Source organism: Mobula hypostoma, chromosome 12, assembly GCF_963921235.1.
Source record: "Mobula hypostoma chromosome 12, sMobHyp1.1, whole genome shotgun sequence".
NCBI lineage: Eukaryota > Metazoa > Chordata > Chondrichthyes > Myliobatiformes > Myliobatidae > Mobula > Mobula hypostoma.
Genome location: NC_086108.1, coordinates 73,087,370 through 73,103,239, shown reverse-complemented (window position 1 = coordinate 73,103,239; position 15,870 = coordinate 73,087,370).

Below are 15,870 nucleotides of genomic sequence, written 5' to 3'. Positions count from 1 at the left end.
CCCTCTCTTACAGCAACTTGACTCACCTTTAAAACCTTGTCATCCAACACCACTCTGCTGTAATTGCTACAGGCATAATATTGAACTAACCCTGCTTATAATGAATGGAACGTCATGATTGTTGCTCCCTGATACAGGAGTACTCATATAAGATAAGAGCAAGAACAGTTGGCACCAGATTTCCCAATGGTAACTCTTCAGTGTTTGCTTGCACGTGCAATGAAATCCAAGACTACAATATTTTTGTATTAAAGGCATTTGGTTAATATGAAGGGTTGTAAATGAGGGAAAAGGTAGATATTGTCTCCCTCTTGTACTGAGTTAACAGCTAGGTTCTTTCTATTCTCGTACTTTTGCAGTCAAGCTCTCACGGCTTTTCTGTTTCTTAGGCTTTGGGCTTTAGTCATTTGGTTGCCATAGTAGCGTAACGGCTCTGGGCATCAGAATTCAATTCCGGCATCACCTAAGACCATAAAACCATAAGACATAGGAGCAGAATTAGGCCATTTGGCCCATTGAATCTACTCTGCCACTCACTCACGGCTGATCTTCTTCCCCCTCCTCAACCCCACTCCCCAGCCTTCTTCCCATAACCTTTAATGCCATGTTCAGTCAAGAACCTTTCAAGCTCTGCCTTAAATACACCCAACGACCTGGCCTCTTCAACCACCTGTGGTAATACATTCCACAAATTCACCACCCTTTGGCTAAAGAAATTTCTCCACATCTCTGTTTTAAATGGACACCCTTCCATCCTGAGTCTGTGCTCCCTTGTGCTAGACTCTCCCATCATGGGAAATATTCTTTCCACATCTACTCTGCCTAGACTTTTCAACATTCAAAAGGTTTCAATGTGACCACCCTCATCCATCTAAATTTCAGCAAGTACAGACCCAGAGCTATCAAACATTTCTCAAAGATAACCCTTTCATTCCCGGAATCATCCTTGTGAACCTCCTCTGAACTGTCTCCAATGCCAACACATCATTTCTTAGATGAGCAGCCCAAAACTGTTCATAATCCTCAAGGTGAGGCCTCACCAGTGGCTTATAAAGCCTCAGTATCGAATCATATCCCTGCTCTTTTATTCTCAACCTCTTGAAATGAATGCTAACATTGCATTTGTCTTCCTCACCACTGACTCTAAAGGTTAGCCTCTGGATTTCTGCACAAGGACTCTTTGCATATCAAATTTCTCCCTATTTAGAAAATAGTCTGCACATTTATTACCAAAGTGCATGACCATACATTTTCCAACATTATATTTCATTTGCCACTCTGCTGCCCATTTTCCTAATTTGTCTAAGTCCTTCTGCAGCCTATATGTTTCCTAAACACTACTTGCCCCTCCCCCAATCTTTGTATCATCTGCAAACTTGGCAACAAAGACATATATTCCATCATCCAAATCATTAATATGAGGTATAAAAAGAAGCGGTCCCAACATCGACCCCTGCAGAACACCACTAGTCTCTGGCAACCAACCAGAAAAGGATCCTTCTATTCCCCCTTGCTGCCTCCTACCAATCAGCCAATAGTCTAATCATGCCAGTAACCTTCCAGTAATCCCACGGGCTCTTAAGTTGGTAAACAGCCTCATGTGTGGCACCTTGTCAAAGGCCTTCTGAAAGTCCAAATGTACAACATCCACTGCATCCTCTTTATCTATCCTACGTGTAATCGCCTCAAAGAATTTCAGGCAAGATTGATTTTCCCTTAAAGAACCCATGCTGACTTTGTCCTATCTCGTCCTGTGTCACCAAGGACTCCCTAACCTCATCCTTAATAATTGACTTCAACATCTTCCCAACCACTGAGGTCAGGCTAACTGGTCTATAATTTCCTTTATGCTGCCTTCCTCCTTTCTTAAAGGGTGGAGTGACATTTGCAGTTTTCCAGTCCTCAGGAACCATGCCAGAGTCCAGTGATTTTTGAAAGATCATTTCTGATGCCTCCACAATCTCTACTGCTGCCTTTTTCAGAACCTTATAGTGCAGTCTGTCTGGTCTGGGTGACCTATGTACCCTTAGGTCTTTCAGCTTTTTGAGCACCTTCTCCCTTGTAATAGTAACTGCACTCACTTCTCTTCCCTCACACCCTTTAACATCTGGCACACTGTTAGTGCCTTCCACAGTGAAGGCTGATGCAAAATACGAATTTAGTTCATCTGCCATCACCTTGTCCTCCATTATTATTTCTCTGGCCTCATTTTCTATATCCTATATCCACTCCCATCTCGCTTTTATTTTCTACATACTTGAAAAAGCTTTTACTATCCACTTTGATATTTTTTGCTAGCTTGCTTTCATATTTAATCTTTTCCCTTTGATTCTTTTGGTTGTTCTCTGTAGGTTTTTAAAAGCTTCCCAGTACTCTGTCTCCCACTAGTTTTTGCTTTGTTGTATGCCCTCTCTTTTGCTTTTACAATAGCTTTGCCTTCCCTCGTCAGCCACAGTTGTACTACTTTGCCGTTTAAGTATTTCTTTGTTTGTGGAATACATCTATTCTGTAACTTCCTTATTTTTCCTAGAAACCATTGCCATTCTTAACATAGAAACATAGAAAATAGGTGCAGGAGTAGGCCATTCGGCCCTTCGAGCCTACACCACCATTTATTATGATCATGGCTGATCATCCAACTCAGAACCCCGCCCCAGCCTTCCCTCCATACCCCCTGACCCCCGTAGCCACAAGGGCCATATCTAACTCCCTCTTAAATATAGCCAATGAACTGGCCTCAACAGTTTCCTGTGGCAGAGAATTCCACAGATTCACCACTCTCTGTGTGAAGAAGTTTTTCCTAATCTCGGTCCTAAAAGGCTTCCCCTCTATCCTCAAACTGTGACCCCTCGTTCTGGACTTCCCCAACATCGGGAACAATCTTCCTGCATCTAGCCTGTCCAATCCCTTTAGGATCTTATACGTTTCAATCAGATCCCCCCTCAATCTTCTAAATTCCAACGAGTACAAGCCCAATTCATCCAGTCTTTCTTCATATGAAAGTCCCGCCATCCCAGGAATCTTGTTCTGCTCTCATTCCTACCAACATCTCCTTTCAATTTACTTTGGTCAACTCCTCTCTCATTTCACTGTAATTTCCTTTACTCCACTGAATACTGTTATGCCAGTCTTTACTTTCTCCCTACCAAATTTCAAGTTGAACTCAATCATATTGTGATCACTGTCTCCTAAATGTTCTTTTGCCTTAAGCTTCCTAATCACCTTCATTTTATTACATAACAGCCAATCCAGTATAACTGATCCTCTAGTAGGCTCAATGACAAACTGCTCTAAAAAGCCAGTTCATAAGCATTCAGCAAACTCAGTCTCTAGAGATCCACTTCCTATCCGATTTTCCCAATCGACCTGTATGTTGAAATCTCCCATGACTATCATAACATTGCCTTTTTGACACGCCTTTTCTATTTCCTGTTGTAATTTGTGGTGGACCTCCTACCTACTGTTGGGAGGCTTGTATATAAAAACCATCAGGGTCATTTTACCCTTGCAGTTTCTTAACTCAACCCACAAGGATTCAACATCTTTGTCACATCTTTCTAGTGATTTGATGCCATTCTTTACTGGCAGAGGAGTCAGTACATCTCTCAGAATGCCTGTGTTTTGCCCTGTTGCTCTAGTTTCAAGCCTTAGACCAAAGCCGTAAAAGGTAGGATCATTAGCAATAGAAATTATCCCATGATTAAGTTAGGGTTAAATTGGAGCTGTCAGACGTTGCTGGGACAGCTCAGCACAATGGGTCAGAAGTGTCTACTCTCCGCTGAATCGCTAAATAAATACATTCTTGCTTTAATTATTTGGGGAGCCTTAGGGTAGACTTGTTTCAGTTAGATACTTTTAAACGTAAAAATGCAAAGCAGAAATCCAACCCCTCCTAGTTTGTAGAGTCAGTAGCAAGCATTTCAGCTTTTGCAGCCCTAGTACAGCAAAAAATTCCCAGAAACTCCCACCACAGTAACCGATCCCTGCGCCCTGAGTAATTGGTCATTCTGACAATGTTATTTCTGAACTAATCCCATTTGCCTACTAATTACGTTTAGAATTTCAAAGCACTGTGGGCTTTTCCATCCTCCAGTAATTGGGCCTGACTGTGTCGTAACCTCTTCCTGAACACCTTGTGCTTCTTAATTCTGCGGTAAGGTCAACCTACTATAATCTCCTCCCCCTTAAGTAGACCATCCTTGAATGTATACACAGGCCATTTTACTCCACCTTCCATTATCTATCACCTTGCTCTGTTGGAACCATCCCTTAATCATAACCTAACAGGCTGCTTCAGATGAATAAAGAAAGAAAACAATATCAGTCAGAGAACTGCAGAAAGGTGCAATTTTAGTTTAACTTGCATCCATCCATCCTCTAAAAAGAAATGGGAGGTGCTTCTTGCACACTAAAACATTGCAGTGTGAGTTAGACATAACCAAAATTGGGCAGAGACCCAGCAAATGCTTGTATCGAAATTTTCAAGGGAACTTGATGAATTTACACTTGAAAACTGTCCAAGTCCAATAGGGAAATCTAATCTCTGGGGCTGTCACATGGGAGCTCTGATGTTCCGGGGTTGTTGAGCACTGGAAGGAGGGGTTAGAGATATGGGAGTGGAAGCTTTGTCAGGAGTGCTGATTCCAAAGAAATGTAGAAATGTATGTTTTTACTTTGTTTGAATCCACGTCATGTGAAAAATAAGTATCATATATATGAGGTTGGCAAGGTGGCCTTGATTTAGGCAAGTACAATGACAGTGGAATTTAACAAGATTGATTTGGGTGGCCTTTAGAATCACTGTCACATCCAGTTGTGCACTTCACTCTGTTATATGCATTAATGCACATTGTTTATCAGAAATGCCGAATAGAATTATACATCTGAAATTACCAAATGCAATAAGTTTGTCTCTCTATCCATAAAGCAATACTCAAAAGTTGTCACATACATTTTATATAATACATATTTCCCTTGTACATGATTCAGATAGACACCCTTCTCATTACAGGCACAAACAACTACACAGCTGACACTTCCAACCCCATACAAACTTCATACACACACTCACTCATACAGACTTCACAATTCATTCACACTTCACTTTTCTCACACAGGCTCAATGCAGCTGCTAGCCAGCTTGGTTCTGCCATGAAACTAGACAAGCTGTGCTACGACACTCGCTGAACATGTTGAATAGCATGAACCCAATGTGAATGAGGTCTCACACTGCTGATAAATTGACCACTCACCCTTGCTTTGCAGATGATCCAAGCCATTGTTTGCAATAAATCTGTTTTCTCAGGCTAAAGTGTTTGCAAATCAGGTATATTTGGTATAAACATAATTAACTTCTCATGCTGAGAAGGATCCCTGCAAAGGATGCAACTAAGGCTCTCATTATGAGCATTTAATTTGTATTATGCAAAATGCCTATTTGATAATTATATTGAGGGCAATGTGATTTATTCTCGGTGCAAACTGAAAATAATTAATTCCAAAATAATTATTGCTTTAGTATTCATTAGTTCCCTTCTCCCCATCTCCTATCTTTCTACCACTCATATTGAAAATTGGTGGCACAGGATATAGCAGAACAAAGGATAGTTTAAAAATACAAGTATTTAACTCAGTTATGTAAGAAATTAATATCAGAAGCTAAAATAAATGTTGTTTTGCTGACCGTTTTTGATAGCAATTTTATTAGATTAGCTTATGCTTACTTGTGTCTTTTTCTACTTTACTACTACACCTCAGAACATTAATTTGTCACATTAATTCCAAATTATGCTGCAGTGAAATGCATATGAAAGCACTGATAATTCAAACTTTGAGTTCATCAGTCTCCTGAGGCTCATTTTTTCAAGGTTGTCATGGTTGTTGAGTAATGGAAGCCTAATAGTAAAAATTGCAGATTTGCATTGATAAACTGGTGTGACCTATTCAGATAATACAATGCTGACTACTGACTTAAAGCTTTAGTCTTCCAACTCCAATTCATGTGATGCAAAAGTCTGCTCTGTAGCATGTTTTTGCGCTGTGTGGAAACCAAATTAGTTCCTATAAGGAACTACAAGTGAAAGTGATACATCATGCTAATTTGACACCTATTGTTGCACTTAAATCAGAGCATATTTTCTTTAAACCTTATGCACTGGAACATTAGATGAATCCATATTTTCCTACCCAACAATCATATACATGGAACAATTCACTTGGTTGCACATCAGCACAGAAGTGTGGGAGATGCTTAGACTTCAATAGGTTTGTGCTTATGACATCTGTTCCCATAACACTAGATCCTGAGACCAGGGCAAACAATGGATTATCATAGCCTGATTATGGCCTACCATAGCTTAGCATTTTTATGCGTTGGTTTCCATCAGGCTCAAGCTGAGGGAACTACAAGGTTTTATATGGGGGGAGAAAAACCAAGCCTATCTCTAATCAAGGGCAACTTGCCAGGGAGCACAGCCAGTGTAAAGGCACAGCTTCACTAGGATTGTAGTGTTCACCAAGCTGCAGAATATCATTCACCGCCTGTACGTCATTTGGCAGGTAGCCTATATCGTCTCTGAGAGGCTGCACAAGACCAAGGGTTTCCAGCTGCTGTGCAGACTGCATGACAGCCCGGCTGCAGGCACAGATGGGTTTACCCTCTTACAGTCTGCTTTTATGTCAAGTTTTCAGTCATCAGGATAAACCCCTAAGTTCCATTGGTTGCTAAGAGTGATTCACTGATGACATGGGTTTGGATTTAATGAGTAAACCCATGGGTGTGTATCCAGCATATAATGAAGGTCACATAAAATATGAAAGTGCTGCTCTTGGTGAGCTCTGCAAAGATTCTGCTGTCTTCGTCACCTGGTGTAGCTCACCAATTGGCAGTTAAATAAGTCTCATGACCTGTGGTGACTTGCTTTCTGGTGCACAATCTCTGCTTTGTATCACCTCAGACCCTGCTTTCATAGAATTATAGCATAGAATCAGCCAATTCAGCCTTACTCCTCCGCATCGACACATGGAAAATGCTGAGGGAACTCAGTAGGTCAGGCAGCATCTGTAAAGAGGAACGAACAGTTGGCGTTTCATGAGTGGTCTCAACCTGAAACGTCAACTGTTTATTCCCCCTCACAGACGCTCCCTGACATGCTGAGTTACTCGAGCAGCTTTGTACGTGTTGCTCTGGATTCCAGCATTTGCAGAACCTCTTGTGTTTATCATCTACATCAGCTGCTGCCAGTACTTGCTTACTGACTTCAAGAGAACTCGCAACACTCACACCCTCTTTACTTTGATGCCACAGCAGTGGAAACTGTAGACTATGCACATAGAACATTACGTACTGTTGTGATCCCAGAACACATTCTACACAATCAGGAATGCTCGCCAGCGCTTAAACTTTCTGAGGAGGCTGAAGAGAGCTGGACTATGTACATTTATGCTCATGTCCTTCTACAGATCTGCAGTAGAGAGCATCCGAACAAGCTGCATCACCGCTCGGCACGGAAGCTGTACTGCGGCGGACAGGAAGGCTCTCCGATGGGTAGTCAGAACTGCCCAATGCATCACCAACACCAGCCTACCTGTCATCAAGGGCATATATTCAGAAAGGTACCAAAAAGGGCCAGTCACATTATGAAGGATCCCACCCATCCTGCTTATTGACTGTTAATCCCATTCCCATCATATAGGAGGCTAAATAGCATCCACAGTAGGACCACCAGACTAGAAAACATTTACTTTCCTCAAGGCTGAACAACACCTCCATCCACCAACTCACCTCCCCACACCCCTCACCACCACTACTTTATCATTCCCTGTCCGAGTGACCTTATGTACAGACACTCTGTATCTAGCGTCACTTTACTTTAATCAGCCTTAGTGTATAAGCTATATTATGTATTTATATTTATTGTGTTTCTTTGCATTGAATCAGATATGGAGTAACAATTGTTTCATTCTTCTTTACACTTGTGTACTGGAAAGGACGTCAGACAATCTTGAATTATTCTTGAATTCTCCTTTAAACCGGATTTGATCAGGGACCTCGAGGTAAAGGAGCCATTAGGAGGTAGTGACCATAATATGATAAATTTTAATCTACAATTTGAGAGGGAGAAGGGAAACTCGGGAGTGTCAGTATTACAGTTGAACAAAGGGAACTATGGTGCTATGAGGGAGGAGCTGGCCAAAGTTCAATGCAACAATACCCTAGCAGGGATGACAGTGGAACTGCAATGGCAAGCATTTCTGGGAATAATGCAGAAGGTGTAGGATCAGTTCGTTCCAAAGAGGAAGAAAGATCCTAAGGGGAGTAAGGGGAGGCCATGGCTGACAAGGGAAGTAATGGACAGCATAAAAATAAAAGAGAAGAAGTATAACATAGCAAAGACGAGTGGGAAGCCGGAGGATTGGGAAACTTTTAAAGAGCAACAGAAACATAGAAACATAGAAACATAGAAAATAGGTGCAGGAGTAGGCCATTCGGCCCTTCGAGCCTGCACCGCCATTTATTATGATCATGGCTGATCATCCAACTCAGAACCCCGCCCCAGCCTTCCCTCCATACCCCCTGACCCCCGTAGCCACAAGGGCCATATCTAACTCCCTCTTAAATATAGCCAATGAACTGGCCTCATCTGTTTCCTGTGGCAGAGAATTCCACAGATTCACCACTCTCTGTGTGAAGAAGTTTTTCCTAATCTCGGTCCTAAAAGGCTTCCCCTCTATCCTCAAACTGTGACATAAGAAGGTAACATAAAAGGCAATATGCAGAGAAAAAATTAGGCACAAAGGTAAACTAGCCAAGAATGTAAAGGAGGATAGTAAAAGCTTTTTTCGGTATGTGAAAAGGAAAAAAATAGTTAAGACCAAAATTGGGCCCTTGAAGACAGAAGCGGGTGAATTTATTATGGGGAACAAGGAAATGGCAGATGAGTTGAACAGGTACTTTGGATCTGTCTTCGCTAGGGAAGACACAAACAATCTCCCAGATGTAATAGTGGCCAAAAGACCTAGGGTAATGGATGAATTAAAGGCATTATATATTAGGCAGGAAATGGTGTTGGATAGGCTGTTGGGTCTGAAGGCTGATGAGTCCCTGGGACCTGATGGTCTGCATCCCAGCGTACTTAAGGAGGTGGCTTTAGAAATCGTGGACGCATTGGTAATCATTTTCCAATGTTCTATAGATTCAGGATCAGTTCCTGTGGATTGGAGGGTGGCTAATGTTGTCCCTCTCTTCAAGAAGGGAGGAAGAGAGAAAACAGAGAATTATAGACTGGTTAGCCTGATGTCAGTGGTGGGAAAGATGCTGGAGTCAATTATAAAAGATGAAATTACGACACATCTGGATAGTAGTAACAGGATTGGTCCAAGTCAGCATGGATTTACGAAGGGGAAATCGTGTTTGACTAATCTTCTGGAATTTTTTGAGGACGTAACTATGAAAATGGACAAGGGAGAGCCAGTGGATGCAGTGTACATGGACTTTCAGAAAGCCTTTGATAAAGTCCCACATAGGAGATTAGTGAGCAAAATTAGGTCACGTGGTATTGGGGGCAGAGTACTGACATGCATCGAAAATTTGCTGGCTGACAGAAAACAAAGAGTAGCGATTAACGGGTCTCTTTCGGAATGGCAGGCGGTGACCAATGGGGTACCGCAGGGTTCGGTGCTGGGACTGCAGCTGTTTACAATATATATTAATGATTTAGATGAGGGAACTAAAAGTAACATTAGCAAATTTGCCGATGACACAAAGCTGGGAGGCAGTGTGAAATGTGAGGAGGATGTTATGAGAATGCATGGTGACTTGGACGGGCTGGGTGAGTGGGCAGATGCATGGCAGATGCAGTTTAATGTGGATAAATGTGAGCTTATCCACTTTGGTGGTAAGAACAGGAAGGCAGATTATTATCTAAATGGAGTCAAGTTAGGAAAAGGGGAAGCACAACGAGATCTAGGTTTTCTTGTACATCAGTCACTGAAAGCAAGCATGCAAGTACAGCAGGCAGTGAAAAAAGCTAATGGTATGCTGGCCTTCATAACAAGGGGAATTGAGTATAAGAGCAAAGAGGTCCTTCTGCAGCTGTACAGGGCCCTGGTGAGACCACACCTGGAGTACTGTGTGCAGTTTTGGTCTCCAAATTTGAGGAAAGACATTTTAGCTATTGAGGGAGTGCAGCGTAGGTTCACAAGGTTAATTCCCGGGATGGTGGGACTGTCATATGTCGAAAGATTGGAGCGACTAGGCTTATATACTCTGGAATTTAGAAGGCTGAGAGGGGATCTTATTGCAACATATAAGATTATTAAGGGATTGGACATGCTGCAGGCAGGAAGCATGTTCCCGCTGATGGGTGAGTCCAGAACCAGAAGCCGCAGTTTAAGAATTAGGGGTAGGCCATTTAGAATGGAGTTGAGGAAGAACTTTTTCACCCAGAGAGTGGTGGATATATGGAATGCTCTGCCCCAGAAGCCTGCGGAGGCCAAGTCTCTGGATGCCTTCAAGAAAGAGATGGATAGAGCTCTTAAAGATAGCGGAATCGAAGGTTATGGGGATAAGGCAGGACTGGATACTGATAGTGGATGATCAGCCATGATCACAGTGAATGGCGGTGCTGGTTCGAAGGGCCGAATGGCCTACTCCTGCACCTATTGTCTATTGTCTATTATGTCTAAGTGATTCCAGTGCTCATCCAGCCACTTCTTTTTTAATATGTATTATTTCTGTTTTTTGCACTATTTTAATCCATTCAATGTATGTATGCTGTAGTTGATTTATTTATTTATTTGTTATTATTATTTTATTTTGTTTTTTTTTCTATGTTATGTATTGCATGGAACTGCTGCTGTTAAGTTAACAAATTTCACAACCCATGCCGATAATAATAAGCCTGATTCTGATCCTTACATGCTGTTACTGACTCAGCTTCAACCTCACTCTGAGGCAGTGAATTGCAGGTACTTTCCATGCCCTGGATGTTGAATATCCTCTTCATATACCAACTATACTTTGATATAAATGAACGGTTAAATCTCTTCCCTCGTATCCTAAAGATGTTGTCTGAGATAGGTAAATTTTCCTGCCACCTGTCCAGCCTATATCTGTAGCAATTTTATATACTTCAGTCATGTCCCCTGCACTCTAGGGAGAACAGATCTATCTCCTCTAATCTCTCCTCATAAGTGAACTGTTCCCAGGCAACATCCTGGAGAAACTCCTTTGCGTCTTCTCCAGTGCTATCATGTCCTTTCTAAGCCTAAACTCTGTGCGGTACTCCAGCAGAATAAAATTAGAGCACAAAACCTCCTATTTTCTGTATTCAGTACCTCAACTCCTAAAGGGCAGGATCCTATATGGCTCCCTAACCAAGTTATTTACCTGTATCACCATCTTCAAGGATCTTTGTAATCTGAGGTCCCTTTGTTCCTTCATACCCCCCAGGGCCCTGCCATTCATGGTGCGTGTCCCAGCCTCATTCATATACCAAAAATACATCTCCATCTGCTATTTTTTCACCCATTTTACCAACACATCAATATCTGTGCAGCATAAAACTTCCTTCCACACGATCAGCAATGTGGTCTATCTTACGACCATCTGGAAGCATGCTGATCTTTCCTTCTGTGTCTAAGTACAGATGTTTTTTGTGAGCAAGAGGAGAAGGGAAAGGGAGAAGAAAAGAGAAATTTCCCTTTGTTGACCATGAACAGCTCATCTAATTGTGGTATCAATCAATGTATACATACTTCTCTATTCATAGGAATAGATGTGGAGAAGATGTTTCCTATAGCAGGAGAGTCTAGGACCAGAGGTCACCTTCAGAGTAGAACAACATCCCCTTATAACAGAGATGAGGAGGAATTTATTTTGCCAAATGGTTGTAAATCTGTGGAATTCAGTGCCACAGATGGCTGTAGAGGGGAAGTCATTGGGTATATTTAAAGTAGAGGTTGATTGTTTCCTGATTACTAGGGGCATTAAAGGTTATGGGGAGAAACCAGGAGAATGGTGTTGAGAGGGATAATAAATAAGCCATGATGAAATGGTGGAGCAGATTCCATGGGCAGAATTATCTAATTCTGCTGCTATGTTTTATGGTCTTATATAATTGCAACCAAACTTCTCAGATCCTCTACTTAGAAGTCTGACCGATGAAAGCCAGCATGTCAAATGCCTTCTTCACCATGCTGACTGTAACCCCATCAGTTTGTATAACCAAACTTCAAAGCTGTCTCTGCAGATGCTACAGTAGAAGCTGAAATGTTGGTAGTTGCTGTAGAGAGTTGAATTTTCCAGTGGAATTGCCCACAATTTCCACGCTGGAAGAAATAGGCTTCATGATCCACAAGGCATGGTACAAAAAAGGTACTGATCTCTTCCTTCCTTCCTGACAATATGCACAGGTTATGCAACAGACCAGCCAATGCACCAGGCATTCTTTTGCTATATCAGCTGCCACCTCTGCAGGTTGACATGAGACATGTTGGTGTAGAGGTTAGTGCATCGCTTTACAGTGTTAACGATGACTGATCAGAGTTCAATTCCTGCTGCTGCCTGTAAGGAATTTGTACATTCTACCTGTGATTGTGTGGGTCTCCTCGGTGTGCTCCGGTCTCCAGTTCCCCTCCCTCCCCATTCCAAAGATAAACAGTTAGGGTTAGTGAATTCTGCCCATGCTATGTTGAAGCCAGAAGTCTGGCAACATTTGTGGGCTGCACAGCACAATCCTTGCTGGTTTGATTTGATTCAAGCAACACTTTTCACTGTATGCTTTGATTTTCCAATATACATGTGTTAAATAAAGCTAATCTTATTTCCTCAGTATCTTATGCAAATTCTATCTGCAAAAGGAATTGTACATTGTGTCTAATTTTATCATCTGAGCCACATGCATTGGATTAATTGATGGATCGTCCTCATCGCCAGACCTACTGGCATCCGACCCACTATTGTGGCTATCTTACAGGCTTCTGAGGTGGCAGAGGAAGCCGTTCAGTTGTACCCTAACCACCACAAAGCAGGGAAAGAATAAAACCAGATGAGAAGTCTACCACTGACCACTGAATTGGCAAAGTCACCTCCAATCCAGCTGACCTTACAATGTCTACCACACAAACATCTGGAAACTGTTTAATTTGCTTGCTGTCTCAAAGACTAGCCAATTAGCAGTCTGAAGTAATTATCTTCAGAATTCTATCTTGCATACAATGTGCAATTACAATCCCTGCAAGGAGCATTCTAGCAACAGGACATGTTCACCAGGGTCAACAGCATAATGATGTACAGGCAGTAGGTCTAAGCCCCATGAGTGTTTAGCATCGATTCCTGATGTCATGATGACTTGCAATATTTGGGCAAGAATGGGTATAGAAGCTTCTTGTTAATTACCATTAATTGTCCTTCTTCAGCTGCTGTATAAGTGCTCACCCTTGTTGAACAGAACTTGGAAGAGACATTGAAAATAACAAATGTATAGAACATACTATGGGTGCTGGACTTCAGCTTCCATTACTTAATGTATCTGGTAGCACCATCAATGTCCAAATTAGCTGAACCCAGCTGTAACACGTACACGAGATCGCAGTTTTCCATAATGATAGGTTTTAACTAGCAACAGATCAGATTAATGCCCTCAGTGCAGGCACATCTAGTCATGAATGGCTGTGAATAATTTACATATTGGGAATAGGGGTTTCCTTAGAGCATTCACAGCCTTACAAAAGCAGAGTCCAGTATAAGTGCGCCAAAATCAGGGCTAAAGCATTTGCAACAAGATTTACAGGAAGTGGTTCCAAGTGGGATGATCGATCTTAACTTCCAGCCGAGAGGCCCACCATCTAAAAAGCCAAACTTCAGTTCATTCAATTCATTCCAAACATTATAGATGTAGTACAGAAGACCTGAGTTCTAGAACTAGTTGCCCTTTCAACTAGTTTGTTTCAAACAGTTACAATATCGTTGGAACAAACTGGTTAAAGCCTATCACTATTTAAAATTGCCCTGTTCCGAAAAAGAAAGCAAAAAGAAACTAATCTACTCAAGTACTGACCACTCAGTCTACTCCTAGTCATTAGTAAACTGATGGAAAGTGTCCTTGGCAGTTTAATCAAATAGGGCACACTAATTAGCTTGCTCACTGATGTCCGATTTCTGGGTTCTGCCAGGACTGCTTGGCTCCAGACTTTATTGCAGCCTTGGTCCAAACAGATTAAATTGCTGAATTCCATTAGTGACGTGAGATAGAATGCTTTTGATATTAAGGCAGCATTTAGCCAAATATGGCATTTTTGCTTCCATTTTTGGCAGCCAAATGTGGCTGGCTAAACCATTATTTATTGTCAACTACTAAATGACCTTGTAAAGGTGATGGTGAGCTGCCTCTAGAATTACAGTCCTGATATACAGTGGATTACTCTTGGCTGTGGAAATGCAAAATTTAATCAGAAAGAAAATAAGGGAACAGTGCTATATTTCTCAGGATGGTGTAGGAGGTAGAATGGGCAAATAATCTCATTGCATTCTGTATATGTTACACCTTGCAGCTGCTGTGCATTGGTTGTAGAGAGGATGGTCATTTATGATGGTTATTGAGATATCAGTCGAGGGGCTTGTTTTGTCCTTTATTGGGCCTGAGAGTTGTTGGCACTGTATTCATTCAGACATATTGACAGCATTTCATTACAATCCTGACTTGTACTTTGTAGATAAAGGAGCCATGGTGACACCAAAGTCAATGGGCATCAAAGGCAAAATAATCCAATGGTTGGAATTGAATTGAATTGACTTTATTACTTACATCCTTCACATACATGAGGATTAAAAACCTTTACATTGTGTTTCTAAGTGTGCAATGTGCAATTATATTAATTTGTAATAAATAGATGTACAACAGGACAGTCTTTGTGACATAGAAATACGATTGTATCAGTGTGAATTAACCAGTCTGATGGCCTGGTGGAAGAAGCTGTCCCGGAGCCTGTTGGTCCTGGCTTTTGTGGTACCATTTTCCAGGGAGCAGCAGCTGGAACAGTTTGTGGTTGGGGTGACTTGAGTCCCCAATGATCCTTCGGGCTCTTTTTACACATCTGTCTTTGTAAATGTCCTGAATAGTGGGAAGTTCACATCTACAGATGTGATACCTAGCACAATAGAAAATGGTTTTTATTGTTGCAAGTCAATCATTCCAGCTGTAGGAAATCACTGCAGGACAACCTCAGGGTAGTGTCCTCATCTTGACAGACTTCAGCTGTTTCATTAATGACCTTCCTTCCATCATACGGTTAGAAGTGGGAATGGAGGATGTTTGCTGATAAGTACAGAAAGTTAAATTCCATTCACAAATAAAGCAGACCATGCCTATATGTAGCAGGATCAAAATTAATTTTAGACCTGGACTGATAAGTATACATACTTTATTAGTACATGAAATGCCAGAAAAAGGGTCAAACTGTCCTTGATATTCAATGGCATTACCATTGCTGAGTTCCCCTCCGTCATTATATATATATTTTTAATATAGTAGTTGACTAAAAACGATACCAAATTACAATTAATTAAATGAAGTAGTCATGCAGGATCTGGTGATGTGTTGTATCTGCATGACATGGGACCAGGTGGGCCCACTATGGTTCCTGATGTCCACATCTGCAGCAGTCTTGGTTGCTTAGGCAACTCAGACTCAAAGATGATGACCTGGAATCTGAACTTCAAACACTGTGATGCGGCAGGGAAGGGGAGGGTACCTGAACACCACGTCTCAGAAGGCAGGCATATCCATTAGACGCACAACTTCAGATTCAGTCTGTGGCCAGGGACAAGAGGGTGTAACTGCAGGTGAGACAGGAAAGGGGATTCGAGGG